At 46.2% G+C, this 27,660-nt stretch overlaps 1 protein-coding gene across 1 annotated transcript in view; it reads right to left on the bottom strand.

Annotated features, from left to right (window-relative positions):
- The window catches only part of PUM3 (pumilio RNA binding family member 3), a 271,295-nt gene extending 246,803 nt beyond the window's left edge, over positions 1-24,492 (bottom strand). Inside the window, exon 1 of the mRNA XM_085632951.1 lies at positions 24,324-24,492. The gene's annotated coding sequence lies outside the window, so the exon portion shown is untranslated. The remainder of the gene's footprint in view (positions 1-24,323) is intronic.
- Between the last annotated feature and the right edge of the window lie 3,168 nt (positions 24,493-27,660).

Below are 27,660 nucleotides of genomic sequence, written 5' to 3'. Positions count from 1 at the left end.
ACGCATTGATATGTATTATTTTGTACGTAAACTAAAATTGTTTAAGATTCACAAACTTAGAGAACAGAATCAAAATACAGCAGTAACAATGACACACTCCTTGTCCCCCTCTATGGATGACACTGAGATTCTAAGAACACTCATTAGTCTCAGCGATGAACAGACAGCATACAATACACAGACAGTAGAATTATCGGACCGGACCATTACTGACACTGGAATTTTAAGAACACTCACTAGTCTTAATGATGAACAAGATGGTCATAACACGCAGACAATAGAAATATCTGACCCGAACATCATTAGTACAGTGGTAACTCTAGGATTAGATCCTGCCAGACCCATTGTGACATCTTTTAGAGGTAAATCTAAATATAGACCGCAGATCCCTAAAGATAATATTGACGTCTTTCATGAGATGGTTACTCATGACATTTTACTTCTTAAAAAACCTGTCACTAATTCCAATCTCAGTAGAACACAAAGAGAGATGATAAGGGGTCTCCAAAATGATGACAGCATTGTTATTAAGCCGTCCGATAAAGGCGGCAATGTTGTCTTGTGGGATAAAAAGAACTACACTCAGGAAGCCATGAGACAGCTTAACAATGTGACGTGCTACACCAAGGTTGACAAATCGTATCTCATTAAGTTGCAGGATAGATTTTTCAACCTCCTTAAGGGGTGGACAGACGCGAGCCTCTTGAACTGGGATGAACAGAAATTTCTGAAAAATGAGACACCTACCATACCAACCTTTTACCTCCTTCCTAAGGTACACAAGGACCCTGTGCAACCACTAGGTCGACCAATAGTTTCTTCCAAAAACAGTCTGTTCGAGACTGTTTCCATGTATGTGGACCATTTTTTATCAGACTATGTGAAAGATTTGACATCCTACATCAGGGATACCAAAGACTTTCTACAAAAGATAGAAAACATACACTGGGATAGAAATGTTTGCCTTGTGTGTCTGGACGTGGAAAGCTTATATACTAGCATTAGACACAGAGACGGACTGAAAGCGTGTGAGCACTTCCTCAGATCTAGAAGCATACATTTGTTAGCACACACTAGGATGTTACTGCAAATAATCGAGATGTGTCTTGTGGAAAATGTGTTCACATTTGATGGGGTACTTTACAAACAAGTACAAGGTACTTCGATGAGCACCTGCTTCGCTCACAGCTACGCCATTCTCTTAGTGGGCTGGTGGGAGAAGCAGGTGCTCTGGAGTGAATCTATGGAACATTGGACCAATAAGGTCAATATTTGGCTCAGGTTTATTTATGATATTTTCTTAGTATGGGAAGGTGGAGAACAAGAATTGCTCATGTTTCTGAGAGAACTCAATGAGAATACTTTGAATTTAAAGTTTACAATGCAGCACAGTCAAGAAACTGTAGACTTCTTAGATATCAGACTCACTGTGAAGGGAAACAAGCTTGAGACGGAACTGCCGGCAACTCTGTGCTATATTCGGCAAGTTGCCACCCCCCTAATTTTAGGTGGAGCATACCCTTTGGTGAGTTCCTCCGGGCCAAAAGAAACTGTAGCACAGAGGAAGCATAGGAAAGGGACAAAATGGAGATGTCACAGAGATTCCGAACTAGAGGGTACCCCCGCAAAATGCTCCAAATGGGAGAGAGAAGAGCAGATGAAATAGAAACAAGTGAGGCACTCTACAAAGCACCTAAGAATAAACAATCAGAGACAGATCCACCCATAAGACTCATCACTACATTTAACTCCCAATCTCATTTATTCAGTCAAATAATCAAAAAGAGATGGGACATCCTGACACAAGACAGAGTCCTTAAAGAAAAACTAGGCCCACATCTAGCCATAACATACAGAAAGGGTCCATCCATCAAAGATAAGATTGTTAAGAGTCACATGAGCAATCTGAAATTGACATGGTTAGACAAAGTGGGAGGATTTCATCGATGCGGTAAATCCAAGGCTTGCAGCCATAGTGAGAATGTGAAAGAGGTTATCCTAGAGAGAACTAAGAGGAAATGGTACATCCGTAAGAACATACAGTGCAGCACAGATTTTGTAGTCTATGTTATCACTTGCCCATGTGGCAAGTGGTACATAGGCTCCACTACCCTTCCAGTCAAAAAAAGAATACTGGAGCATTGGCGCGCCATTACCAATAAGGACTTCAGTTACAGCACGGCCGGACATTTTCACCATGCACACAATGGGGATTGGACGAAAGCAAAATTCTTTGCCCTTGACACCATCCCCAAAATCCCCAGAGGTGGGAACAAAATTCAAGCTTTACGCAGAACAGAATCTAGATTCATCTTGCAGGCTGGCAGTGGAGCTCCGTTTGGGATGAACAATGATGAAGAGATGCATGTACATCTATAGAATGAATAATTAAGAAGAATGAAGCCTCCTGTTGCACCTTTTAGAAACTAAAGTTCCTTTTACACAAGTTTAGATTTTATTTTGTTTGTTGTTTTATGTCATGTCACTTACCCCATCCCTGTAACAGATTTTATTTTTTGTATCCTTTCACGTTGATATGACCCATGTTATGTATATGGAATGTCAAATAGAGAGATGTACACCCTGTCTTAACCTAATCTTCGATGACCTTTAATGCAGAGACTATTTTAGATTGGTATCCCTGGTATATGACTTCAGAAACCCAATATTGAAATGAGAACATGAATATGTATTTTTACTTCTAAAAAAACCTTTCCTTCTCTTCTTCCCCACAGACTGAACATTTGGAGCTCATGATCACCACTGCTACAGTGAAGAGCTACGAGCACGGAGTTTTAGGTGTTTGTTACTACAATCACGATCTCCTTTTCTATATAATGTCTCATGATCAACATATTTATGACTGTATTCGTTTGATTTCGTTGTTGGGGATAGTTATATGGATAATCAGTATGGATGTTTATTTCTTTCGTAATTGGGATTACTCAAATCTGTATAGAGTAGGGTACTATACCCTTGAGTGGTCTGCTCCTTATTCAAACGACAGATGATATAGGGACTTTTATAATGGGTACTTTACTCCTTAACTGTTCTACTCGAATTGAACAAAGTCACCACTGCCGTTTTGCTTAGAGTCCTTTAGGAAGGAGAGGAGGGGATGAAAACAGAAAATAAATAACATCACTCCACTTTGTAATACTGATATTTTCTTACTGTATACGAAGATAATTACATGGTGTATCTTTTTGCACACAATGCGTTATATCACTAGAATTATTTATGTGCAAAAATAATTGTTTGTGTCTATCTGGGGATGACTTTGAATCCCAAGTCACTTAACTTGCCATTGGGTCTCGCGCCGGCAGCCAGGCTCTCTCCCCTAAGCCTATCACGAATCTGCAATGCACCGTTGTGATTGGTCTGAGTGCCGTGACACAGCGCTCAGCCAGGCAGACCGAGCCGCGAAGGCTGCACCACCAACTGTACAACTGGGACCATGGAGACATGCCAATGAAGTCTCCAACTGGTGCAAGCGGCATAGGATTCAAACACGTAATGCGGATTTCCTTCTCAGAAACCCACTGTGGGTATGACAATATCGTAAATATAAATGAAAAGCGGGAGCTACTAAAGGTAAAATGACATTAACAAGGGGGCTCATAACCTACTATAGGAAGTATACAACTACCAATACCAGCATGCAACATTAGCTGCAATCATCTGCTGCCCACTGGAGGGGTATTAAAGAGCATGCTGTCCGAGCCTCCCTGTTTGCCTGCTTTGTCATTTTTGAACTGCCTGTGATCAAGGAGCAACCAGGCTCCGAAACGCGTAAGGGTGAAGTTTAATTATTTCGGAAGAAAGGAAACGCCGAGTGCCGTCAATCTGCTGCCTGCGAGTGCGTCTTCAAACGGGAGGTCCTTTGAAATACAAATCTATATATATATATATATTCACTTAAAAAAACCATAGGTTTCACACACACGTTATAGTTAGGTGGATATTTCACTCGTAAAAAAACAATGAAATCCCCCCGTTATAGTTACTTCAGATAACTATAACTCGCGCGCCCGCATTCCTCTGCTCATGACGTCACATATTACATCACTCGTGACATGATCAGTGGCATCACTCTTGACATCATCCTTGTGATAGTGGCGGTCGCGCGAGTTATAGTTATCTGAAGTAACTATAACGGGGGAATTTCATTGGTTTTTTTACGAGTGAAATATCCACCTAACTATAACGTGTGTGAAACCTATGGTTTTTAAAGTGAATTTGCAAGGTTTTTTAAATGCTAATTCCTAACTATAACGTGTGTGAAATCTATGGTTTTTTCAGTGAATTTGTATGGTTTTTTAAATGCCAAGTTATGTATGTATTATTTTTTTTTTATATATATATATTTTTTTTTTATGGGTTTTCACCGTACACGCACCCCCGCGATTAAAAAAAAAATGTAAATGTTTTTTTCTACCTTCGGGGTCCTTCAGGGACCCCCTGACCAAGGCTAGGGGGTCAGGAACTCTCTACCCTGCCCCCTTTTCACGTTCGCCACCTTCCTTTTCCACTCTCGAACTGAAAACAAACAAAATGGCGGCCGACACTTCCTGATTTCGACCGATTCGAACGTTGACTGACATGTAACAACCAATCAGAATTACGCTTGCGCACGTTAGGGTGCCCGCACGGTGCGCGGCTATAGATATGTATGTGCTTTTTACTGCAATTTTCTCTGGAACTACTGAACAGATTGACTCCATAAATGCAAAAGGCACTTCCCTGACCTGAGGACTACCTCTCTGCCAAATTTCAAGTAATTCTGTTCAGCCGTTCGGGCTGTACCTTCACTAAAGGTCCTATGGGAAAATGCATGGGGAAAACGCGTTTTGGGACCCCCCTTTTTTCTCGGCCCCGCTTGACGAATCCCCCTCCCCCCCCCCCCCCCCCCCGAGACTTTCAGGGTAGGAGCTGAGCGCCCCATTAGTTTTGAAAATTTCGCGAAGATTCGTCAACCGGCGCCAAAGTTATTCAAAATAGAATTTTGAGATTTCCTATGGAAACACGGTCCTAACTATAACTATCTACTGGTGACCGCCAGTAGATATATTTTTAGAATATATATATATATATATATATATATATATATATATATATATATATATACTTACCTTGCCATTGGGTCTCGCGCCTCTGCATCTGACTCCGAGAACAGGCAGCCAGGCTCTCTCCCCTAAGCCTATCACGACTCTGCAATGCAACCGTTGTGATTGGTCCGAGTGCCGTGGCACAGCGCTCAGCCAGGCGCTGGAGGGGTAGGCATGTTCTCTATGCAGCCTGCATGGAGAACACGGAAGTGCGCATGACTGTTTTGGGTGGCCCAACCAGTCAGTCATTGCGCACTTAGGAGTGGGCAAACAACTCCTCCCCTGCAGCCCAGCCCCCTTACACAAAGCTGCTGCAGCAGGAGGACAAAATAAAATGATAACATTACGTTATCATTTTATTTTTTCCTTTCTTAACTGCTGAAGAGTAGTGACCGACGCTCCTCCGCCTTAGCGGCGGAGCCGCCACTGGTTAAGAGTGCAGTGACAGAGTGCACTGGTTTAGATTAGTGGTGTTGAGCGCAGTGACAGAGCGCGCAGTGACAAGGAGTTAAGTGGCATAAAGTAGATTGTTTCAGAGTGGAGCGGTGCAGGGTAGAGTACAGTGGTGTAGTGGAGTAGCACAGAATAGAGTGACAAAGTGGAGCAGCGTGGAGTAGAGTGGCATAGAGTGCACTAGCATAGACTAGATTGTTTCAGAGTAGAGTGAAGTGGCATAGGGTAGAATGGCGCAGGATAGAAAGGAGTGTTGTAGAGTGGCACAGAATAGTGGCATAGAGGGTAGTATTGCAGAGTAGAGTGGCGCAGCAGGCATAAATTAGAGTGGCGTAGACTAGAGTGGGGTAGAGTGCACTGGCATAGAGTAGAGTTGTGTAGAGTATACAGGCATAGAGTGAAGGGGCGTAGAGTGCAGTGGTGTGGCGTGCATTGGTTTACAGTGGTGTAGTAGAGGCATACAGTGCAGTGGTGTAGAGTGGTACAGAGTAAAGTGACATAGAATGGAGTGGCGTAGAGTGCAGTGGTGTAGTGTTGTAGAGTATAGTGGTGTACAGTGCAGGGGTGCAGAATAGATATGGTATAGAGGGTAGATTGCTGTGGCATAGAATGGAATGGTGCAGAGTGGAATAGAGTGGCGCAGAGTGGAATATGGCGGCATAGAGTGCAGTGCCGCAGAGTAGTCTGTTTCAGAGTAGAATGCTGAATCGTAGATTAGAGTGAATTCGCATAGAGTGTAGTGGCGTAGAGTGGAGTGATGCACAGTAGAGTGGCGTGGAGTGGCATACAGTACATTGGCGTGGAGTAGAGTAGAGTGATGAAGAGTAGAGTGCAGTGGCTTACAGTGTAGTGAAGAGTAGCGCAGAGCTCAGTGGCGGACAGCGCAGTTTTGCAGAGTAGAGTGGCAAACAGTAAAGTCGCGTAGAGTGAAGAGGTGCAGAATACAAAGGAGTGATAAAGAGTAGAGTACAGTAACGTAGAGTGATGCAGTGTGTAGTAACAGAGTGCATTGACGTAGAGAGGAGTAGAGTACAGAGCAGTGGAGTAGATTGTAGTGTCGTAAAGTTCAGTGGCAGAGAGCAAAGGGTTGCCGAGTAGACTGTCGAGTGCAGTGTTGTAGAGTGGTGTAGAGTGCACTGACGAGTAGAGTGGTGCATTGGCATAAAGTGTTGCGGAATAGAGAATAATGGCATAGAGTGCAGTGCAGCATGGTAGAGTGGTGTAGAGTGCAGTGGCGTACAGTGCATTGGTTTTTAATAAAGTGGTGTAGAGTGTACTGATGTAGAGTGCAGGGCCGCAGTGTAGAGTGCAAATCCGCAAAGTAGAGTGGCGTAGAGAGGATTGGCGCAGAGTGCAGTGGAGCAGCATTGGCATAGAGTAGTGAAAGTAGAGGCGTAGAGTGAAGTGGCCTCAAGTGGAGTGGTGCAGAGTAGAGTGCAGTGACGCAGTGTGAACCAGCAAATAGAAAGCAACCAAATGGAGTAACAAACCACAAAGTCAAATGGTAAGCAATGGGCGGAATGCATGCTCAGCGAAGCATTCCGAATGTCCCCAAGATGTTGTCAGCAAACCAGACAGCTGCAATGTTTACTAGGCTTCGAACTAAAAAACTGGGAACTATGTTTGTCACATGCCACTGTCAAAAAGCTATTGGAGAGAAATATAGTGTTCTTGTCAAGCATTGAATTTGGCAGGGTTCTCCGGTAAAAATCATGCAAACATTTGGTTAGAATTCCCCACATCGAACAGTTTTCAAAAATATCTGGACATCCTATTCTACTGCTACGCAAGCCAAGTTAAATGAGAATGAGGTTTTGATTATTCTCCTTAGGAGAGTACCGGCAGACCCAAAAACATTCAGTTTCCACAATTGGCCGCAGATTTTATGACTGTAACGATGAGATTATTATGCAAGTCCAATGCTTTTACCTGACCCTAGAAGGTACTTAAAATCCTATTCTCTAAAACTTGACAGAAACCGCTGTCTCCTAGCCAAAATTAATTTGTTTTAACAGTATTGAGATGCAGGCAATAATGCAAGATATATTCTAGACCAACAACACAGGCTAGTTTAGTCCACCACTGTGTGCAGTTAATATTGAGCTTGATCTGAACTCAAAAGTATTGCAAGCAATAATGTACACTCACAATCAGTTTCTGCTATGGTTAAAATTCTGCATTATGGCAGGGAACTGTAAAGCGCGCAAGTCTACGTACGAGCTGAAAATTGAATTTTGGATGTATGACAGTGTCAGTTTTCTTTGAGTGTGAATGTTGAGAATTGTTTTACTGATATTAGACTCTTTTTAAACACGGAGATTGGTTTAATTAAATAGTCAAAAAACGAATTAATAATTTTAAAATATATACGTGCTCTAAAGTACCTTCTCTATCTTATTTAACAAAGCAATTTCAAACATGAATTAAGAGAAACTGGCATGGTTAAAATGCTTTCTTCACCATTTCCTTAAAGCTGAAAAGGTTTCATATGGGCCATTTTTAGGTCTCGCCTGACCCAGCGCATGCGCTGGTCTGGCGAGACTTATTGAGAGGGCTCCAAAAAGTGCTACCAGGTCAGCCTAGAGCTACAGTGCATGTGCGCGTGCACCGTGCTTTGCCGCGATTACTTTCACTGTCGCGGCCGTTTGATGTTTGATCGCGTAGCCAATAGGTCTCGCTTTTGGGACCTTATAAGTATTTAGTTATGCAACTGTTGCATGGCTAAACACTTACGGCGAGACCTATTGGCTATGCCAATGCTTGTTCATATTGCGCTCAAGGGTGGGCTGCTTGCATGTTTGGCTCTTTTTAGCACAGCATTCAGGAGTCAGAGTAGTGCTAGGATTCCTAAAAAAAATTGGTGCAACAGATTCATGTGACCAGTCGCTGCGGTGATCTGAGCAAATGATAGCTTGTGTGATTCCAAGTGGATCTGGTAAGAGTATATGAGCTGGAGCTCAGGAGGTATTTTCAACTTCTGCTACAAAAATCCCTATTTGGTCCACTGTATACAGACAGTAAAAAAAACACATGAAAACACACAAGTACAGGTACTAAAGTGAATAGATTAATTGATTCAGGAGTGCAGAAAGATAAATCTGTGGATGGGAACTGGTGAAATAGATGAGTGCAAATGCATCTGGATAAACGAAAAAGAAATTTAAAGTCTGAGAATTTGACAAGCAGATGTATTTTGATATGTTACTTTTGTGGGATCTAATGCGACTTCTTAGTAGACATATCGATTCTTTGGTTACATGATCAGATCTGGAAGTCACTTAAGCAGGTCTGTACAAAAAGTGTGTGTCGAAAATACGTAATCCTGTAGGAAGGCTCTTCAGCCATAAAAGGATACACCTCATCTTCTACTGTGACAAAAAGCAGTTAAATAGGCAAGTAAAGAGAAAAAAAAAGCAATTGTTTTATTTACAGAATTACTTACTTCCAATGGTAATGATGGCATACTTTCGGAAAAAGTAGTTGTTGCAGGCATGCTGTATGGTGCACACAATCAATTTTAGAAAATGTTTGACTCCATCAGTGTCAAGACTAGCTCTTATCTAAGGACGTACTTCCTTCTCCTTTTTGTGTACTCAACATATTTTCAAGATTGTGCCTCTTAAATAAGAACTGGCAAAAGCGGGGGCGTGGCCTAGCTGCGGTGGAAGATGGCCGAGTAGATCTTCGGCTCCGCCGTTTCCCCTTTCCTCGGCATAGATCCGACCACATATCCTGAAATTTGATGTGAGATCCAGAGTCCGGAGGGCGAGCAGAGATCATCCGTGCTCTTCCTGGCCTCGACGCTGCCGGCGGGTCCGAGATCTGGGTCCCGATCGGTTGGGCCTGCGCATAGCCTGTCAGCCGGGAGCTGGAGTAAACAGCCACGCCGGGCCTGAGGACCTGTACGGTGGCCGCCGGTTGGTGGTCTGCCCAAGCGGGAGAAAGCGTCGCTGTGCGGACCCGCGGCGGCATAGGGCGGTGAGTGACGGTGGGAGCACGGAGTAAGGAGACTTCACCTGGGGGCAACTGAAACCGGCGATGAAGCGCAGACCCCGCGAGGTCGCAACGACACAGTATAGACGCCATTGGACTCCCTGCAGATGCGGGTGGCGGTCGGCCCGCAGAGTGCGTATAGAAACGTTGGCGCCGAACTGGCGAGATTGGGGCCAAACACACGCAGTGTACAGCTACACGCAAGTGACATGGTGAGAGGCGGTGAGGCCTTTTTGGGGCCAGGCAGGCGCTTATAGACGCCAATGACACGGTGATGAGAAGGGGCAGTGCCCGGTGTGGCAATAGAGACAGTGCTGGCACCCAGACCGCTAGTCGAAATACATGGGGCCGCTTACGGATGGTGGAAGGGGGCCCCAGGCGAGGATAGGCCCGCTGCCCTACAATCGTGCTTCCCCTCGGGCTGTGGATTGAACCCCCCGGAGGTGCCCAGAACGCATCACAGCGGGTAGAGACTCCCGTGGGTGAGGGCGCATACCACCAATTAGGAGGAACCCGGAGATCCTGCAGAAAGAGTATACACAGCTGAAACAGTGCCTATACTGCCCTGTTGTGTCCACAGGCAGCGATAAATGTGCCGGCGGCGGGCCGAGTGAGATGGCGGGGAGGAATGAGGCGGACAGGGCCTCGGCCAGGAGTCCCAAATAATCAAAACTGTCCCAATCCAACAAGCTAGACCGGTAAACATTACCCAGGGGTTCTAACTTAGACAATAGCAGCATACCTAAGCCCGCGGAAGACCTCGAGGGTGCACCACCGGAACTGACTCTGCAAGATGTTATCGCCGCCATCACTGGAGTCAAAGAGTCCTTGGAGCGCAAAATGGACACCATCTCGATCGACGTTCACCTAATCCGAGCTGATCTCATGAAAATGAGCGAAAAAGTAAAGAGTCTTGACGTTAAGACCGCCAGCTTAACAGAGGAGGTTTCCCAACTTCAAAACTACATGCAAGAGTTCAACTCTTTCCGGGAAATGACCGAGCGTAAGCTGGATGATTATGAAGGCCGTGCAAGACGGAACAACATCCGCATTCTTGGGGTACCCGAAAAATCGGAGGGGCCGACCCTGACCTCTTTGTGGAATAGCTCACACTTAACCACCTCTGTCCCAAGGGCCTCGGAAAGTTTTTCACCATCGAAAGGGCCCACAGGATCCCAGGGGGGCGACCCAGACCTGGAGCAGCCCCGCGCCCCCTGATAGCACGCGTCCTTAACTTCCGAGACAGAGATGCGATCCTCCAGCACGCTCGCACTGCGGACACCCCCTTCGGTATGAAAACACATTTTTTCCTAACTTCACACAATTGGTCCAGAGACAACGGCGAACTTTCTAGAATGTTAAAAAGAACCTCAGGGAGAGAGGGTACAGGTATGCTATGTTGTTCCCTGTCCGGCTCCGAGTAGAAGCAGAGGGTCGCGCCTGGTTCTTCGATAACCCAGAGATGGCCTCCGACTGGCTCGATAGCCGAGTTGATAACAGCGCCAGAGACAGACAAGGAGAAGGAGGTTCGAGTATGCAGGACCGGGGGAAAGATAGGAAGGAATCATCCGACCCCAATAGCAGATCGGCGCTGTGAGAGGGGAGGGCCCTGTGCGTTGAAGTCAAAAGGCAATGCCGATTTCATGCTTGGGATGGTAAAAGATCAGAGTTTCGAGAGCTGCAAGATGGACCAGGGTTTCTGCATTTAGTTAACTTTTTTAGGCGACAGGCACTTTGCATGTTCAGACTGGGCAGTTTTAAGCCTGGGGGGGTAGGGTAGCAGGGTGGGGGGGAGTTGGGAGTGGAGGGAGGGGGGGTGAGGGATGTTGTTTTAATATATTGTTAGATGACTTGATTGTTTCAACACCATCTGAGAAGCAGGTGAAGGCCAAGCGACCACAGGAGGGAAGCAGTGATGAGCTCTAGGCAGGAGATAGGGGTCAGAGTTCTAAGTTGGAATGTGAACGGCTTGGGTGATAAGATAAAGCGGGGCATGGTCAGTCAGTTTATTAGGAGACACACCCCAAATGTCATTCTTCTGCATTATCTAGGTTTAGGGTTCGTAGCGCGATGTTCACCAGGAGGGTACATTGAATGATGCATAGTGTGAACGGGGAAAATTCCGATTGGGAGTTTCAATCTTGAGACTTGAGACCCTTGCGGGTGAGTAGTGCGCTATACAAGTATCAAATTTACATTTAATCTTAAGGAGGGGGTTACGAACATCCTGTGAAAAAGCTTTTAGCGCTATTTTATTGATTGGGGTGAAATGTTTTGGGGATTTTTTAATGAGGGTTAAGGGGAGTAGAGGCAAATTTTGCACAGTTAAACCAATTTGCATTTTGTATTGTTAGTTGAAAGAAATATATTGACATATATTTTTAACAATATAGATACCCCCGAAGAAGGTCGTGAAGACCGAAATGCATTGGGTAAATTACACGTCTTGTAAAGAATGAAGTTTCTACCTGGCCTGTGAATAGGCCCGGATGGGCAATCTCAGAGCATGAAGACGCTTGAAACACAGAAACTTTTTGCCCCTGACGTGATGATTAAACATATGATGATATTTTGAATAAAATGGATGAATTTGACAAAATCTTGGAATACTTGTAAATACTGTTCACTTATGTGCATATTGCTGTGCAACTCCTTTTGACACGCACACTGCGTGCCAGAGCTTGGATCCATGATAATTTGGCGTTTTTTTGGGACGGAGCCCACAGGAGTCTTGCACGCTAAACGGATGAAAATAGTGATGAAATTAAGCATTAAGATTATGAGGGTGTGCTTCAGGATTAATTTTTGAATTCTTCTACAAGACACATCTGGTTGGTAATAAATGTATGGCCATACATAGGGGAGGATACAAACTAGTCGCACATGCGGGTTTCACCTCTGGATCCAGAGGAGTGGGCATACTATTTAGGAATTCCTTCCCCTTCGTAATAAAGTCCACCTGGGCGGATACAAGAGGCAGATACATTGGGGTCTCGGGTCAGTGGGAAGGCAAGACAGCCACGTTTGTATCTATCTATCTTTGTCCCGCCAGGCTTGCAGACGGACACTTTCAAGGATGTCAGCTCAGTCTTCCTTTCGTTCCCGATTGGCCCTCTGATAATAGGGGGGGGGGGACTTTAATTCGGTAATGTCGGGGGATTTAGACAGACATCCGTCGCGAGACATCAGACCAGCGCAGAGATGGCTGCAAAACTTCACAGAATCATTGGGGTTGGTGGATGGGTGGCGGGCGCTTAACCCTGCAAAGACACAAAACACCCACATTTCTAGCTCCAACGGTAGTCTTTCCCGCATTGACTATGTCCTCATTCCAGTAATACAGACACACACTCTCCGAGAGGTACGCCACCTTGGACGAGGTATATTGGATCACTCCCCAATGGATTAGAGTAGTGCTCGATAGCGCGTGTGTGGGACGAGTGGCCCTGATTAACTCATGGTATCTGAGAGACCTCACCACCAAGAAGAGCATCATACAAGCTACTGATACTTATTTTTCAGAAAATGAGGGCTCGGTTGACACAGCCCAGTCCCTGTGGGAGCCCTACAAAATAGTCATCCGCGGGGAAGCGCTATCGTTAATAGCAGGGAAAGAGAAGGAAAAGCAGGCGGAGTTAGTAAAGGCGGAAGAGGAGGTAACAACGGCTGAAGAAGAGCTGGCGCTAGCAATAACCCCGGATGATTTGCATTTCCTAAAAATGAGACAAGGCTAGTTCAATAGCGTTGCGAGTGACCGTGACAGGGTACAGAGTAGAGTGATCCAGAGTAACACATACGAACATGGGGACAAGGCTGGGAAGCACATAGCTTGGCTAGACCGGAGGGGTGGGGGGGGGGGGGGGGGGAGAATACAATCTGATAACTGACCCACAGGGAGTAGCAGATTAATTTGCAGATCATTACACTGCGGTATACAGCGGAACTGGTAACTTCTCCGAAGAAGAAAACAGCGAGCTGCTTAGAGATATTGTACTACCTATACTCTCAGAAGCCAACAGGAAGTTCTTGGGGTCCCCAGTAACAGACGAGGAGGTGCCACAGGCAATCCTGGGGGTCCGCTCGGGGAACGCAACCGGACCCAACGGCATCCCCATAGAGCTGTATAAGCGGAGGGCAAACAAACTTACGCCGTATTTCCGCGCTATGTTGCTGGAAAGTAAAAGCAAGGGTCTGCTCCCTTATGATCAACGAGTGGCCAATATAGTGGTAATATATAAGGACGGCAAACCCAGAACCAGCTGTGCCTCTTACAGGCCCATCTCGCTGCTTAATGTGGAACCGAAGGTCCTGGCGAAACTGTTAGCAACACGTTTGATCAAGGTAATCAACACCTTGGTTCACCCTGACCAATCCGGCTTTATGCCTCGACGCAATACCGCTCTTAATCTGCGCCGCCTACATGGGGTGCTCAGCAGAGCTCATACTATACTGGAGCCGGCAGTGGTGGTATCACTAGACGTGACTATGGCATTTGACATGGTCAACTGGCCCTATTTATTCGCGGTCCTCAACAAGCTGGAGTTCGGCCCAGAATTTGTGGGTTGGATCCGCCTTCTTTACACCGCCCCGGTAGCCCGAGTAGTGGTCAACAACCGCAAATCCTCGGACTTCCAACTTAGCAGGGGCACTCGCCAGGGATGCCCTCTGTAGCCACTCCTCTTTACGTTAGCAGTGGAACCGCTAGCGGCTTGGATTAGGCAGCACCGAGTCATCCGGGGATTGAGGTGGTCCCCCGAGTGGGAGGATAAAGTATCCCTATATGCTGATGATATCCTTCTCTATAGGGCCTCCCCAAGGGAATCATTGATAGGCCTCCTCGATATTCAGGAGATATTACGGTTTCTCTGTGAATTGGTCCAAATCAGTATTAGATTTTCTCCAAGGCGATCCACCTAGGATTCCCCCGATACAGATAGCGCCGGAGGGCTTCCGATATCTCGGTATCTATGAGACGCTAGATCCCAAATTGCTGTTTGCACATAATTTAGATCCCCCTCTGCAGAGGCTCAGAAGGGATGTTGCGCATTGGAGGTCCCTTCCCCTGTCCATGCTGGGGAGAGCATTATTTTTTTAAATGATGGCCCTCCCTCGTTTTCTGTATGCGCTTCAAAACACAATGGACCCGGTTCCTGCATCCTATTTCAGGGAAGTGGAGGGTCTCCAAAGGGAACTTCTCTGGGATGGCAGACCCCGTTATAGCATTCTCTAAACTGACTCAACTGGTATGACGGGGGGCTGGGAAATCAGCCTCCCGATCTTAGGAAATATTACTGGGCTGCCCAGCTAGCGGCCATTAACCATGGAATCTATAGCCGCCCGGATGACCACGGATATGCCATGGATAGGTGGTTACTCCCGGGTGGAGACTATAACAGAGCCTTGTATACTAAGCCCCACAGACTCCCGCTGACCGGACCCACAGCACATGCCGTCCATACTTGGCACGTAGTTAACAAATAATTACAATGGGACAACAAGCTTACTTTAGCCACCCCTTTGTGGAGCTCCGAGAGATTGGGGAATCTCTGGAAATGTAAGGGGTTTGACAAATGGGACCTTATCGGTATTTCGCGCATTAGAAACATCTGGGGAGAGGGGACAATCCTTCCATTTTCTTCCCTTCAAACTCAATACAGCTTGGCGGACTCTGAACACTACAGATACCTCCAAATCCGACATGCCTTGCGACCTCAGATTCCGAGTGGTATGAGGCCCCCTGAGGCCTCCCCCTTGGAAGACAAAGTATTGGACGGCCATCTGCCAGTAAAAACCATCTCTCTTACATACAAGAAACTTATCAACCACATGGCGGATCCATTGCAAACCCTTAAGGGGAAATGGTGCAGCGACGGGCTGGAACTAGGCGAAGAGGACTGGCAAGCGGCGGTATCATCCCCGCGAGAGGTCGCAATTCAGGCGAGGCTGCGTTTAGTGCAACTTAAAATACTACACAGGGGGGCCATGCCTGGTTCGGATGGGAAAGGTGGAGAATGACGTGTGTAGACGAGGCTGTGGAGAGGTAGGAACCTTTATCCATATCCTGTGGGAATGTCCCTATATGCAATCGCACCATACGCTGCGGGAGGTGTTAGGGGTAAACTTACAACCAGAGGCCCGTCGTTGTCTCCTGAATGTCGGGGAGCCCACAGACCTGAACTCCTCTACAACACAGTGGGCAACCCTGGCTTATATGATTGCTAAGCGGAACATAGCGCAGCTGTGGGGTGCAGTCCAACCGCCCCGGCTGAGGGGATGGGAAGAGGACCTGGACTGGTGCATGGTCAGGGAAAAAATCAGTTTATGTGGCCAGAGGGTGTCCCGGGAAATGGGGGAGGATATGGGGCGCCTGGAATCACTATAGAGGAGACATCTGTACCCCGCCGGGTACCCCGAGCGAAAATGGAACTGTTGACACCCCTTAACCGAGACTGTTTAATGATCATGTGGTCTATTGGTTGTCACTGTCTTTTTATGTGTAAAGTTATGGTCGCTCACCTGTATTAGATGGAGGTGTTGTCATTGCAATGTTTAATAAAAAGAAATATAAAAAAAATAAAAGAACTGGCAAAAGCATTGGTACAGTAATTCTCACATTGAAAAGATTTTACAAGGCATCAAGAAAAAAAAACATGTGCATATAGCGTGTGCAGCAACACTACGTGCCACTAGCACAGAGAACAGATGCAGCGCAGTAGAGCACCAGCACTGCACATATACACATTGAGGCAGGGGGTGCAATTAAAACTTCCCTCACATACACATAACAGTTAAAACACAATCAGTAGTGCAAGACTTTCCCCTCCCCGAGTTCCCATACTGGTTTAACTGTCAGTGGATGCACAATCCGAAAATATTGCAGGGGAAGCAAAACGATTGGTGGGAGACAGATGGACCAATAGAAAAACTATCATAAAAAAAATATGTTACAACTGTACAATGCAAATATCACAAACTGCAAGTTTGATGAACAGTTAAGAGCTGAATGCTCATTCAACCAAGTATTTTTATTAAGTTCTGTAGGATATATGCTTCAATGTCAGACTATTGTTTGTGAAGATATGCTATATAATGCGTTGTTATAATAAAAATTATAATAGCAAGGGAAAACAAGCATTGTCATAGCCAATAGGTCTCGCCTTTGGAACCTTATAAGTGTTTAGCCATGAAACACTTGATATTGTTGCACCAAGGATATTGTGCTGGATAACTAAACACTCATAAGGTCCCAAAGGCGAGACCTATTGGCTGTGCCAATGCTTGTTAAACTAGCCATGAGCTTTGCTAAAGGGGAAAAAAAGTCGCATGCAAACAGATAAAATACTCGAGTCAGCAGAATAGCGAGAGCCGAGATCCCATTTGTCATTAGCAGCTTTAGTTACATGGGCATTTCCAAGGCTGAAAATAAGGTAATCCCAGACACACAGTCTTTGAATACCTGCAGAGCGCCCTGTGAGCTCGGCGCAGTCAAGCAAAGCAGAATACTCTTTTTTTTGTTTTTTTTTATAAAGAAGGTAATATACCAAATTAAAGGAAATAAAAAAAATTATGTTTTCTTAGTCGCCCAGATGGCTTACCAGTTTGTAGCACATATACATATATGCACAGAGGCGCAACTAGAGTGAAATTTCGGGGAGGGCTAATAAACATTTCGGTGGGGGAAGCTAATTCTTCCAGCAATCGGCAGAGTGAAGATGCAAGAATCTAAGAAAGGGTGAAAGAACAAAGACTCATTTACAAGTAAATGGTCTTTTAAAGACCTGTGAAGTCCTCGGGTGCGGCTGTGTGTGTCCGGGAAGCTTTCTCAGCCGGGCTAACACACATGACGGGGGGAGTGGGGGGGGGGGCTGAAGCCCTTTGATCCCAATGGCCTGTATATGTAGCGTAATACTTGGCTAGACTGTCTTTGAAAATCCCATTTCATAAAGTCGGCTATTCAGTGAAAATGCGGAACTTAGAACTCTGTTTGTGCTCCGTGCTGTACAATATATGGACTACACGCATGTACTTACCAGCAATAAAGGAAGTACTGGTAAAACACTGTACATGCATTCACTATATGTACCATGGAGTAGAATATGCAAAGTGATAATGTTCGGAAAACGCATAGCACATAACACAATATAAATAAAGAACAAATTATTAATTATAGTGTTATTGCGGACATCCATATTGCTATATAGAGCAAACGACTAAACTATTATTAAGAACAGGACACCGACCACAGTTTAGGATAAAATAACACTTTTCCAAAAGTACACCGCACAATAGCTCTCAAGCGCAATTCATTTTAATGTAACTGAAATAAAAACAGGCTCCGGTTATGGCCTGCCACTTTATTAATCCTACCAAAGATGCTGCTTTGTAAATGTAAACCTGAAGTTATGCCAGCATTTCAAGGTGAGCCGGTCCTTGTTACAGCTGTGAGGGGCTGCGCCAACAGCTTCACATGTGGCCTCCCAAATGACTAAAAACATGCCTGTTAACGCCAACACTCAAAAACTCGTATTCACATATGGCCAGGAACAGCGGGGGGGGGGGGGTTGGGGAGGCTAGCAAAGAAGGCATAAGTAAGTGTAAGTATAAGTGTCTATATAAGTAAGTAAGTTGATATTTTAAAGATATATTTAACAAGCGAGATACAGCAAACACAGGTGAAAGACAGTAGGGATCGCGTTCGGGAGATGCAAGCAGAGCATCAAAGGGCTGGGTGAGAAGGGAGGGGGGAATGCTATGAGCAGAGGAGCAGCTGTTTTGAGGATGTGGTTTACGTTAAAAAAAGAAAGTGAAAGTGATCGCGTTGGGGAGATGCAAGCAGAGCATCAAATGGCTGGGTGAGAAGGGAGGGGGGAATGCAATGAGCAGAGGAGCAGCTGTGCACGTGCACGCCATCGTGCACTCAAGCTCTAGGCCAGCAAAACCAAGTGGGTAGCACTTTTGAAAACCCACTTACAAAATGTCTCAAAGAGACGCTGTCTCAGCGAGACCTAAAAAGGGTATGCGCGTCTCTAGCAGTGATACTAGACCTCAATGCATCATCACACCACCTCTAGCACACTGTGTGCAAATTAGACTCATTAGGACAATTGTTTCAAGGACTGAAATCCATATCTGAGGTATTGTGTTCAAAATATTATCCGTCCGCGCCTGGACCGCGCCCAGCACCCGAACCTCTGGCCCCCGCGCCCCCCGCCTGACCTACGACTCCGCCTTTCTCGCCAACCTCAACCCCGGCCGCACGCCGGGCTGCTACTGCGCCACCCCGAAACGTACCCACGGACCCTTCACCTGCAGCAACTGCCGCTTCACCTGCCTCCGAACCCACTCCGCTCCCGCCAAGAACTACTCCCCCGGAATCAACCTCCACTGCATCCTGGTCAACACCCGATCCATCCACATGCACGCCATCGAACTGTGGAACCTCATCAACTCTACGAACCCGGACATCGCCTTCCTCACCGAGACCTGGATGAACCCCTCCTCGGCACCCGACATCGCTATAGCCATCCCAGACGGCTACAAAATCATCCGGAAAGACCGCATCGGAGGAGGCATCGCCATCGCACACAAAAACTCCATCCGCATCTCGACCGACACCGACAACTCACTCCCCGACGCCGAACACCTCCACTTCATGATCCACAGCGACCCCAAAACCACCCTCAGAGGCACCCTCATGTACAGACCACCAGGACCTCGCACCAAGTTCAGCGAAGACATCGCAGACTTCGTCAACCCTCACGCACTCTCATCCACCGACTACATCCTCCTAGGAGACCTCAACTTTCACCTGGAGAACCTCACCGACAACAACACCACCGCCTTACTGGACAACCTCGCCAACCTGGGACTGCATCAGCTAGTCAACATCCCCACCCACGACGCCGGACACACGCTCGACCCCATCTTCTCCTCCAGCAAACACATCACCTTCAGCCACACCACCGAACTCACCTGGTCGGACCACAGCTGCGTCCATTTCATCTTCAAGAAGACCACCGTGCCCCACCACACCCAGCAACCACCAAGAAGACACTGGAATCGTATCACCACGGAACAGCTCGCATCAACCCTCTCCCAGAACCAACCCACCAGCACCACCGACCCCAACGTAGCCGCCAACAACCTCACAAACTGGATCTCCGACTGCGCCAACCTCCTGGCCCCCCTGAAGACTCAAGCCAGCACCAACAACCACAAGAAAAACTCCTGGTTCACCCCCGACCTCAAGAACTCCAAGAAAGAATGCCGCGCCCGCGAGAAGACGTGGCGCCTTAACCAGACCGAAGAGAACATGTCAGCTCTCAAGGGCGCCAGCCGCCAACACCACCAACACCTCCGCGCCGCACGAAAAACAACCTACCGGAACAGACTTGACAACAACGCCCACAACAGCAAGGAACTATTTGGCATCGTCAAAGAGCTCTCCAACCCGGAAGCAGAAAACAACTCCATCCCTCCCTCACAGGACCTCTGCGACTCCCTCGCAACCTTCTTCCACCACAAGATCACCGACATATACAACAGCTTCCCGACCACCGACATATACAACAGCTTCCCGACCGCCGACACGAGCCCCCCTCCGGAACCCGCCACCGACACCACCACCATCCTCACCTGGAACCCTACCACCACCGAGGAGACCACCCGCATAATGAACTCGATCCACTCCGGATCCCCATCGGACCCCTGCCCGCACATCTACAACAAGGCCGACGACATCATCGCACCGCACCTCCGAGACGTCATCAACGCCTCCCTCACCGCCGCCACCTTCCCGGAGAGCTGGAAACACGCAGAGCTCAACGCCCTCTTAAAGAAACCTACAGCAGACCCCACCGAACTCAAAAACTTCCGGCCCATCTCTCTCCTGCCGTTCCCCGCCAAAGTGATTGAGAAAATCGTCAACGCTCAACTCACCAACGCCCTGGAAACCAACGACTCACTCGACCCCACACAGTTCGGTTTCAGGGCCAACCACAGCACCGAAACCGCCCTGATCGCAGCAACGGACGACATCAGAGCCCTGACCGACAAGGGAGAGACCGTGGCCCTCATACTCCTGGACCTCTCTGCAGCCTTCGACACGGTCTGCCACCGCACCCTGATACGCCGCCTCAGCAACGCCGGCATCAGAAGCAAGGCCCTGGAATGGATCGTCTCCTTCCTCTCCGGAAGGACTCAGAGTCCGCCTTCCCCCCTTCAGATCCACAGCCACGGAGATCATCTGCGGCGTACCTCAAGGATCCTCCCTCAGCCCCACTCTCTTCAACGTCTACATGACCCTCCTGGCGAACATCGCACGCAAACACGGACTCGACCTTATATCATACGCAGACGACACCCAGCTCATCTTATCCCTCACTAACAACCCCACATCAGCTAGGACCAGACTACATGAAGAAATGAAGGAAGTGGCGAACTGGATGACAGACAGCCGTCTGAAACTGAACACAGACAAAACAGTGGTCCTCATCCTCGGCCCCACTCCCACCGCATGGGATGACTCCTGGTGGCCCCCCGCCCTAGGCAGCACTCCCCAACCCACCGACCACGCGCGCAACCTCGGCTTCATCCTGGACTCTTCCCTCACCATGACCAGACAGGTGAACTCGGTGACCTCGGCATGTTTCAACACCCTCCGCATGATCTTCCGCTGGATCCCCACCGACACCAGGAAGACCGTCACCCACGCCCTCGTAACCAGCCGCTTGGACTACGGGAACACCCTGTACGCCGGCATCACCACCAAGCTGCAGAGGAAACTCCAACGGATCCAGAACGCTGCCGCAAGACTCATCCTGGACATCCCTCGCCACCACCACATCTCCGGACACCTGAAAAAACTCCATTGGCTACCCGTCAACAAGCGGATCACCTTCCGACTACTCACCCACGCACACAAAGCCCTTCACAACCTCGGACCCAAACTCATCAACAACCGCGTCTCCTTCTACACTCCCCCGCGCACTCTGCGCTCCACCGGACAGGCCCTGGCAGCCGTACCCCGCATCCGCAAAGCCACCGCCGGAGGAAGATCCTTCTCTTTTCTAGCAGCGAAGACCTGGAACTCTCTGCCCAGCCACCTTCGCGCCATACCTGACCACCTCTCCTTCAGAAGGCAGCTCAAGACCTGGCTCTTCGAGCACTGACCCCCCCCCCCTCCCAGCGCCTTGAGACCCTTGATGGGTAAGTAGCGCGCTTTATAAATGCGATTGATTGATTGACTGAGGATGACCTTTAGGAAGCACAGCTAGCATATTAAGCAGCAATATGAAGACCCATCTGTGTACAATCCGAGGTCACCCATGTAGTAATGTGTCTGGTTTGGAGAGCCCATCTGGGGTACTGTATACGTAATGTGTTGATAGGTTCGGACTGGACTACAGGCAGGGCCACAGGAATTTTGCAATTGTGCGGCTGCAGCGATTTTCGCATCATTATAGAGTTGACGCATTTGCCACCTAATCCATTATCTCGAGCATAATCTGCAGATTTTAATTTTAAAAAGTGTTTCTAGTTTAGCTCAAACATTACTAAACATGCAGCTACACACGATGTGCAATGGAAGGTCCTTTTAAAATGTTTACTAGTCACATTTTGTTGCTTATTGCTATATTTGGCTGTTAAACCGGTACTAATGAGGTGCAACCAATACCCAGATAATGTTAACAAGTTTGAAAATAACAAAATAATGAAGTAATACCATCACAAAATGTGCCTCATCATGCAGCATAATGTGTCTTTTCTTGCCACGTAATTTCACACACCCATGCAGTATAATTCGAGTGGCCCTGTGAGAGCAATCAGGCAGTGGGCGGGTCTGTTTTGGGCTCTTGGTTGGCCTGCTGTGTCGGGTTTTCAGTTAATTTCCCTGATATTACAACAAACATTGCCAGCAGCAAGTACAAATCTATGCAGTCTTCCATATGTTGCAAAACATGTATTTCAGCGCATCATTACAAGTTCAAAACTGCCCCAAATAAGGAACATGGGCCTCTTTTTTAGCTATCTAATTCACTAACATGGGTCCATGTGCATTAACAAATGCATGGGAACAGTGATGCTGCACTGTGTGGGGCGTGGTCAAAGGTGCAGCAAAACAAAAAGATTATATAACTGTTTTCGGTCTTTCACCTCCCAGTAACTGCATATAAAATAAGGCACACTTTAATGAAAATTAAATACAAGTTACTCAGTGGGAAATAACTATCGTGCATTATGAAACCTCTATTAGTTAATGCACTGCACCAGAGAGCCACATAATTGGATCTTGGTTGGTGCATTGTAGAATAGCGACTGGTGTATGTTTAGTGATACAAGATACCAGCCTGTGATAGTAAGCAATATGACTATGTATGTAATTATTTTAAACTTGCTATACTCACAGCATAATATAGGCGGCTATAAAAAGTGCAGAAAAAATTAGGGTAAAAAAGTGCTTTCAAAATAGATTTTGATCATATGAACGCAGTGCAATTTATTTTATAACTATCTTTTAAAAGCACACAGTTGACAGCTTAGCTGATAGTTCCCTTACAATAACTCTACAAAATAGTAAATGTGTGTCATCAGGAAGCTTCAAGTAACTCCATCAATTAAAGTCAATACCAGCTTCCAAGCACCCTTTACATTTGCAGATTAACCAGTTGCTCACATTTACATTTCTTCCAGACAGTAGACATCCTGGTAAAAATGCTTGTTTAGCTGTCTGTCACTCCCTCGGTTTCACAGTATAGGAAACTCCCTGCCTTACGTTTTAGCTGAAAGAATGAAACTATCGAAATGCACCGTGCCTGGACAGTTGTCTTTTCACAAAATGTAGGGGAACTGTTTTCCCAGAATTAAAAAAATAAGTATGAGCACGTCGTAGCCCTTAGATCCCGCCCACTGCCGAGGCCTATTCTCTGTCCCAGTCCGACCCGTGTGTGGAGTATTGAATCTGGTTGAAGATACCGTACCTGGTGCATTACTACTTTTTAGAAACCATATCCAGAGGATTAGGACGTCCCGAATGTTGCTACGGCCTACTGTGTGGCTTGACGGATGCGTGAGTGATTACGTGTTGTATAGATGAATCTCTACGCCACACTTACGGTAGTTAAACGCATGGGTATGTTGACAATATGAGTTCAGATATGTTTAAATGGATAAACGTGTGCGACAGCATAAGTAATTCTGGTGGCACATAAATACAATCGCGTGTGGATGTAGCCTAAATAAACTAAGAGTTGAAAATCAACATATGGAGAGATGAAGGTTGAAGCGTACAGGTGGAAATGAGGCACAGTTGTAATACATAGTCGTGTTCTCAATGGGTGAGATGGCATACGAAGGCCGGCCAGCACCAAGAGCTCAGCGGAATAACTGGTAACAATCGTATGATTCGTCAACCAAATTTCAGAGCTTATTACAAACGTCCTATGCTCGAGCGTCGAGTGCCTCAAAGAGTCCAAGTTTATAATTTGCATTCTGGGACGTTACGTTCAGATTTTACAACGGGATAAACAAGACTGAAAATATCTAACTCCAAAGCAAAACATTGGTCAAGAATAAGCTAGTCGCGTGTGGGCCATCAAAACCTGACGGTCTCAGAAACTAGGGATGCTTTTGCTTACAGGAAGACATGTTTACAGAGAGCTCGACAGCTCACTGTTCTCCGCGTGGTGCGGTAGCAAATACTCAGTGCTGCACATCGAGCACTGGGCTGGTCTTGTCAACACAGATCGCGCCTCTAATACACTATTTTACCTGCAGCACGTTCCGCCTTTCGCCAGCTGAGTAGTCTGCTACTTCTTCACTGGGTAACTTCACCTAACTCAGAACACGACTCATGTGCTCTCTGGATCAGTGTGGACACGGCGAACGTGTGTCTATTGGAGCCGAGCCACCCGGCCTGGCTGCACGATACGTCATAAGCGTGCGCCCCCTGTGAGAGCGTCAATTACTGACGTAATTGGTAAAGGTGGTAGGTTGCCAATCAGCGAGCGGCAAGCTTTATCCGTTGGATGTCCCGGGGTCGCCCTGTTGAACGGTCCACACCGCCTCTAAGAGATCAACCCGGATCCCGTACTTCCGCGATTTGAAGACCTTGAATGTGCGTGTCGCTACCCCGGATACTGCGGGGCATATTTCACCCTAGCGAGTCGTGACTCAATGCCCATAGTTTATAAACAGCTCGCTCAGAAGACAATAGCCACTTTAAAGTGGAGCTGTCAGGGTGACAAAACATTCTTGAGTACTGCCCGAGAGCAAGGGACCTTTTTACTTACTCAGGTTAAAGTTTTTTTCCATTTATCGGGCTTCCTCGTGCATCAATGTTTTACCTATTTTTAGATCCCGGAATTTGGATTGTGCCCACTACTGTTTACTTATGTTTAGGCTGAAGGATTTTATTTCACGAATCCCGTGTCTTTCCCAGTCAGTGCAACTTTCTCGCCGGATAACCACACTATCCGGTGTGTAAGGAACAGCAACCAGAGTTGAATCAGTGCAGCCGGTGTAGCAAGCTTTAATCGTTTTCCTACTTTCCAGAATCCTGTTAAGGCCGTATTATACTACATGGCCATATCTGCCTTCACTATTTCAGACATGCTGCAATCATCTTCAAGTAGAGCTAAAGAGCGCCTCTAATGTATTTACTGTGTTAATAAACCGAGTCTAAGCAAAGCCAGCAAGTAGTGGTCTGCGGTTTCCACCAGTATATATTTAAGGAATAAAAAATGGAGTACACGAATCACATTGTACGATTGTAACAATGAAAATAATGTAGAATATTATACAATTCAACGTGATAATCGGTTTTTTAAGTGGTCTAAAAGCATGCGCATTTAGGGGGAATGTCGGTTGAGACTCGTCAAAATATATTGGAAACGCCCCTATTTAAGTATGGCTGCTATTTTTGCTACGTTATAAAGTGGGGAACGTCCCTTCCAATAGTGGCTGACGCTGCGTGAAATCACTTACACTGGCTGACGGGAGGGTGGCAGCGAATAATGGCGAGTGGTTAGTAATGCTAGCAGCCTTTGTCCTCCCTCGTCTGTGCCTACCCAAAAACCTACAGGACTACCACTAGCCCTGTCTAGAATACATATACGCATTCTAGAGTATAAGAATAATGTGTTAATTTGGCGTAAGTAAATTCTTCTGTCCATGTCCATGGTTCTACTAGTAGAAACGCGGAGCCTGATCGGTAGCTTGGTGCCATCTCCTGGTTACTCACCCGCACTGCAGATTACAGAAACCGATTTTTTTTTGTACCAAGAAAGGCAACCCAGACGGAATTGCCGAAGTGACCCGTATTTGAAGCTGAAGTTAGCTTCTAATTTCGGCCAGCATCTTATTCACAGGCTGAACTTATCGTCTAATTCAGCCACCATTTTCTTTGCAGGCAAAGCATTTTATATAAAATACAACCTTTAATAATTCGGCTATCTCCATTTTATCGGACTCTGCATTACGATTCTATGAATATGTTGTTTTTCAAATACAACACATACCATATTACGTCTATTAGGATTTAGTCTGACATAAGCAACCTTTCCACCACAACATGGGAGGAAATTGCCACCCTCAAAATTCATATTCATCTTAAGAAATGGAGCACCCCTTTACAATACCTGTTTGTAAGTTGTCTGAGCTGATCATAATTCATGGCACCATATGGGTCAAACTGACCTCAAGGCATCTCCTAATAAGTAATCATATTTTTCCTCTAGGAAATTGGCATGGGCTCATGAATATTTAAAACACACTACATCCCCCTACAAGTTACATAAGAACTTTAACTGAGCCAAGCAACAGTGCCAGCTGTGCCACCCTGTAGCCAATGCATTCCTATGGTTTTATAGAGGAATAAGTAACCATCGTTTCTCCCATCAAGATCAACTTGTCTCATCAGTTTTCACATTGATTCTAATAAAGGGATCCTCCCTCTATAGTACTTGTATGTAAATTGTCTGATCTGAGCAGAATTTTGTCACAACAGGTGGCATCAAACGGGGTGCCCGCCTCTCACTTTGCAGTTATGTATGAATAGGTAATTGCAGTTCTCTTATAGGAAAATCACATTGTCTCACAATTATGTGTTTTGTTTTGCAAACACACCACATTTTCCTGTAAGAGCCATAGGAATTTAGCCTGAGCCTAGCAACGTTTCCACCAAAACATGGGCCCACTGTGCCACCACTAGCCAATGCATTCATTTGGAGCAGTATGTGAATAAGAAACCATCCATTCTCCCATAAAGATCAAGTTGGCTCACCAATTTTCATATTGATCCTAATAAAGAGAGAGCCCCTCTGAGCTACCTCTATGTAAATTGCCTGAGCAGAGCAAAAATTATCACAACAGGAGGCACCAAACTGGTTGACCTCACATCAATGCACTCCAACGTGTTACATCTGAATAAGTAATTGTAGTTATCTTATAGGAAAATCACATTGGCTCACAAATATGTACACTGTTTTTCAAACACACCTCACCCCTTTACAAGATCCATAAGGATTTAACCTGAGCCAAGCAATGTTTCCACCTGTGCCACCCTCACGCCAATGCATTCCTATTAAGTTATAGACAAATAAGTAGCCATCCTTTCTCCCATCAAGATCAACTTGACTCACCAATTTTCATCTTGATCCTAGCAACGAAAGCACCACTCCATACTATCTATATGTAAATCGCCTGAGTCAAGCAAAAATTGTCACAACAGGTAGCTCCAAACTGGTTGCTCTTGCCTCAATGCATTCCTATGGGGTTACATCCAAATAAGTAATTGATGTTGTCTTACAGGGAAAACACATTGACTCACAAATTTGTGTTTTATTTTTCAAACACCTGTTGGAGGGGAAATCTATTAATAAAGTGAGATAGAATAATTTTACACGATAATATTTTTTTAATCAGGAAAATCAGCCAGTCTCAAAAAGAGATCAAAGTCTGAAATTCAAAGTTCTGGATTACACACAGTAGTATATATACTAAAAAGCAACAAAAACACAGGTTACAAATTCCTCATTGACAATCTGGGCAGATAAGATATTGCCAAAATATGTAAATATTTCCATGAATTGTGTAGGTGTCCATATTT

Source organism: Triturus cristatus, chromosome 2_1 (genome assembly GCF_964204655.1).
Source record: "Triturus cristatus chromosome 2_1, aTriCri1.1, whole genome shotgun sequence".
Lineage (NCBI taxonomy): Eukaryota > Metazoa > Chordata > Amphibia > Caudata > Salamandridae > Triturus > Triturus cristatus.
Note: the sequence above shows the minus strand (reverse complement) of the source record. Positions and strands in the feature narration are given on the sequence as shown.